General features: G+C 33.9%; 1 pseudogene; it reads left to right on the forward strand.

The window, feature by feature from the left end:
• The first annotated feature begins 1530 nt into the window (after positions 1 to 1530).
• LOC112303205 (U6 snRNA-associated Sm-like protein LSm5 pseudogene) lies at positions 1531 to 1776 on the forward strand (annotated as a pseudogene).
• The last annotated feature ends 3418 nt before the right edge of the window (positions 1777 to 5194 follow it).

A 5194-nucleotide genomic window follows, 5' to 3' on the forward strand; every position in this document is an offset into this window, starting at 1 on the left:
AAGACAACTGGAAATGTCTTGTGAATACAAGATGGGATACCAAGGGCTTGATTATCAGCCGATTTCAGAAAGTATGAAACCAGCACAAGAGTTAGATGCTTCACCTAAGGTAGAAGGATTAATAGAAGAGGGAGGTAATCTTGGGAAGATGGACAGTTGGAATTGGTCAGTGAAATTACTACCCAAGAGGTAGCCAAAAGCTGATTGAGGAGCACGCTACTGAGTATTTCAATTGTGGTTTAATGCATGTCTGCACTATAAATCTCTCTTCAAAACTTCCATTTCTAAAAGCAAGGGAGAGTTATTACCCTGTTACACCTATTAAAATAAGAATGCTAAAAATTAAGGATAACATGTAGTAAATATATTTCTAAGTTTATGGTTGTGTTTTCAAGAAAGCAAGGAAACCCCCAGAGGTTAAAATCAAAGCATGAGGATAGAATACAGGGCAAGAGTGCACTGGCTGACCTAAATCAAGGCAGCAGTCTTGGTGATAAAGTGGATTTGGTTTTAATGACTACATAGAGATAATGAGTGATGACCTTGGACTTAAAAAGGATATAGAAGGGGCATCCCCTCATACAACTTCATTGTTGAAAGTCTCAAAAAAGGGGTGAACTAACACAATATTACTCAAAAAGGGAGAAAAAGATAATTTGTGTGAGCCTTGAAGTTCAGTAAGGAAAAAAAAAGTTTTGCCTGAGACATACTGAACAACTCTCTGTAGGTGATGAATTTATATCCATGCAAATGTTATAATATTGCTGCCACAGTTTTAAAATACATACACAAATTATCGGGCACTTCTTTCTTCAGAGACTAGAGTTCATACCCCTCCCTTGCATGGGGGCTGGATTTAATGAGTTATTCATAACACATAGAATATGGCTGAAGAGGTGTGGGTGACTTCTGAGAGTGTCATAAAATGCAACGCAGCGCCCCCCTTGTTCTCTCTTGAATCACTCACTGCGGGGGGGAATCTTGTGCCGTGTTGTGCAAATATATTAACCAGTTTTAAGGAATGATTTGCATGGGAACAAACTCAAACATCCTGCCAGCCACAAACAAGAATTTGAGGCTTTCTACCAACAGTCATACGAGTGAGCCTGTAGAAAGTCAATCCTTCCGCCCCACTCAAGTCTTCAGATAACTAAAATTTTACCAGTGCTTGTCATTGTGACTTCATGAGCAATCCTGAGCTAGAACCATCAGGCCAAACCACTCTAGAATTCCTGAATCAAAAACCAGCTATATCAAAATTTATAAATATTATGGTAATAAATTATAATAAATATTTGTTGTTTAAAGCTTCTAATATTGAATGTATTTCTCACAGAGAAAAAGATAGACAATGCAGTATTATATAAACAATTTTAACTTAAAATTTGAGGCCAGTTGGATAGTACCCCTTTGGGGTCTGGCAGGAGCCAGTCCAAAGCCTGTGTAAAAGACAAATACGCAGGACAGACTTCACATTTATAAAATTCCAGGTCAAGGCCATGATGAGAAATTCGGAAATAAAATTTTAAAATGAAAGTATCTGAGGAAGTAAAAACAACCTGCAGGAATAACAAAAAGGAAATCATTGACATGCTTCTAGGATTTGATGACTTTGTCAATAAGGTACAGGGAGATGTCACTGAGTATGAACTCACCAGAAAGGAGAAGGACTAATAAATTAGAATAGATTTTGCTAAATGGAAATACTATAACAATGCTGGTTCCTGGAGGGGAAGGACCTGAAGTGTGAATGGATTCCCTTGACTGATGCCAGATTCTGTGCCGTCCCCTAATGACAGCTAAATGTAACTTTTTTAAGCTTTTGGATGTCTGGGTTCTGTGATGCTAAGTATCCTGTTAAAAGGGAATGCTTTGAAGAGCCATTGTAAATGCCATTTTTTTAAGTTAATCACGCTTATCTTGAAAGAAAAAGAGTCTGTTCTTTGAAGACTACAATAAAGGTGTGTTTGGTGAAAAAAATGATATAAAATATTTAAATAATGATTATTTGCAAAGTTGATCTGGATATACATATATGTAAAATTATGTCCTGAATTTAAAGTATATATTCTCAAGAATGCAAGGAATATTTTTAACAATGTACACAATATTAGATCAAAAGCAAATTTCAATAAACTTCAAAGAGATTTTATTCTTTAGGTCATATTTTCTTAACCATGACTTAATCACATCAAAAATAAATATTAATATCATCCCTAAAATATATACATATTTGTGAGATTAAAAACACTTTTCTAACTATCTCACGAGTCAAAAAATTCATGATAAATATTAAAATATATATTAAAATATTTAACACTTCAAATAATTAAAATACTCCATTTTAAATTTTGGGCAATGCCTGAAATGGTCATTATAGTTAAATTTATAAATATGAATATTTATAATTGAAACAAAGAAAGACTGAAAATTGGCAAACTAAACTTTTGAGTTAAACAAATAAAAAAATAACCAAAAAAATATAGAAGACATACAGTAATGAAGAAATTTTATTAAAAATTAATACTAATCAAAATTGGTTTATAAAGATAAGGAAGAAAACCCATTATTCTTCAACACATTTATATAAATAATTTCATAAAATTCAACATGCAATATTCATTTTAACGAAGGATGATGATCAGCCTAGTAACAACTAGAGAAATTAGTTATAACACAAGTCTCTTCCATTTGAAAGGATCAGAGAATCTATGGCCATACTACCCTGAACACGCCCAATCTTTTCTGAAAGGATCAGAGAGAGACTGAAATATTAAGTGGAAATAGTAAGAGCTTAGATTTCAGAGAAGCACATACAAAAGACAGGTCAGCTTACCTTCTGAGGCTGACTTTCCCCTGGGAGTATTTGTTGATTCTGGGCTTGAACAGGAGTTTGAGAATCCAATTTATACCTGGACAAAGGGAAGCTGGTGAAAGGCAATTTAGCAGATATTTGTTGAAAATATTAGCTAATCAATTGTTTCCTCACCTGCTCAGTTATGACATTTTATTAATTCTCTTACTTTCTGGGGAAAAGGACCTACAAAATTAAGCTAAAATCTTGAAATCAGAGCAGGATTTTTGATTGAGCACAGGAAAGTTATTGAAATCAGTAAGTGAATAAAGAAAAAGTATGCATTCTATGTTTCAACAACAAATATAAAATACAATAGGAAAAACAAAGATACAATTCAAAATAGTATACTGAAGTGTCAAATAGCTATGAATAAATCTTGCAGAAACTTACAAGAATGTGCACTGGAAAAAATTATTGAAGAAATACATAGAAAAATCTCAATATGTTAATAAATATTACAAAGATGTCAGTTTGCTCCCAAATGTAGTTCAACCCAAATAAAAATCCTATTAACTTGGGGGAACTGTCAAACACATTGTGAAATTTTCTAATCATTTTAAAAACCAAGATGGCCCTGGCTGGTGTGGTTCATTAGATTGAGCACCAGACTGTAAACCAAAGGGTCATAGGTTCAATTCCCAGTCAGGGCACATGCCTGGGTTGCGGGCCAGGTCTCCAGTAGAGGACGCTCAAGTGGAAACCACACATTGATGTTTCTCTTCCTCTCTTTCCTCCTCCCTTCCCCTCTCTAAAAATAAATAAATAAAATCTTTAGAAAAATAAAAAGTAAAAGACCAAGATAAGCCAAGACAATCCTGAAGTAAAATAATTTAGCTGCAGAACTACCATACACGAATAGTTCCCAAAAAGAGAAGAAATTAAGAAAACATGGTGTCAACACAGAGAACAGAGAGATGGAAGAGAAAAGGTTCAGGAAAAAGAACCAAATATCTGATTTTTGATACTGCCATGTAGTACACGCTCCATAGGTGATATTGGGTTAATTCACTATCGACATAGGAAAAACATGAAACCTAAACTCTCATTGGTACCTATGAGAGGCAGAAAAAGTTTCCCCAAAGATGTCCGTGTCCTAATCCTAGGAAACTATGAATACAGTACCTCATTTGGCAAAGGGGAATTAGGTTGCTAGTCATCTGACCTCAAAATAGAGAGATCCTGCTGTAATATGTGAGTAAACCTACTGTAATCACAAAGGTCTGTAAAAGAAGACAGAGAACAGTTCAGAGTGATGGAATGTGGGGCGGACTCAGATTGCCTTGGCTGACTTTGCACAGAGAAGGCAGTCATGAGCCAATAAATGAGGGTAGGTTTTTGAAGCTTGAAAAAGGCAAGGAAACAGACTCTTTCATGCAGCCTCCAGAAGGAAATACCGCCTTGCTAACACCTTATTTTTAGTCCAGTGAGACCGGAGTCAGACTTCGGACCTATAGAACTCATAACTTTGTGTATTTTAAGCCACTAAATCTGTGACAATCTATTTTATCAATCACAGAATTAAATGTCCTAGACGAAAATCAATAGTAGAGAAATCGTAAATCTAAAACCTAAACTTCAAAAGTAATTATGAAAAAACACTTTTATAATACATAATAAAAATACTTCAAAATTAAGATGTAGACAAAAATTTCTTAAATAAGACTTAAAAAACAATAACTAATGAGAGAGAAACAAAATAAATTGGACTATATAAATATTAAGTTCATTTTTAAAATGTCATTAAAATATAAAAGGCAAGCCATAGGTTGGGTAGAGGTAATTTGTAATATGTTTACATTATATATTGTATATATTGTGTATATATTGTATTAATCAAAGGACTTGACAAAAGACATATAATCATCTTCCACATCAACTATAAAGATGTGGCAGACAACGCAATAGAAAAATAGTTAAAATATTTTAACTTTTTAATGAGGTGTCATTGACATACAGAAAGATATACGTATTTAATACACGTACTTCCATGAGTTTGAAGATAAGTGTACACCCATGCAACAGCCGTCATATACAATCCATAACCTTAGTACCACCTCAAGAGGTTTTCTCTTTTCTTCTTTTTAAATAAAATTATTTAACGTAAAATCTGTTCTCTTACAAAACCTTTAAATATTTAATACAGTATTATTAACTATATGCAGTATGCTGTACAGTGGATCTCTAAAGAATATTAATCTTGCATAAATGAAAATATGTTCCCTTTGATCAGTGCCTTCCTGATTCCCCTTTCTTCCAGTCCCTGGTAACCGCCAGTTGTCGCTTCGCTTCTGTGAGTTCAACAATTTTAGACTCCTACCCAAGTGGGGTCATATTGTA

The sequence above is a fragment of the Desmodus rotundus genome, chromosome 5 (genome assembly GCF_022682495.2).
Source record: "Desmodus rotundus isolate HL8 chromosome 5, HLdesRot8A.1, whole genome shotgun sequence".
NCBI classification, from domain to species: Eukaryota; Metazoa; Chordata; class Mammalia; order Chiroptera; family Phyllostomidae; genus Desmodus; species Desmodus rotundus.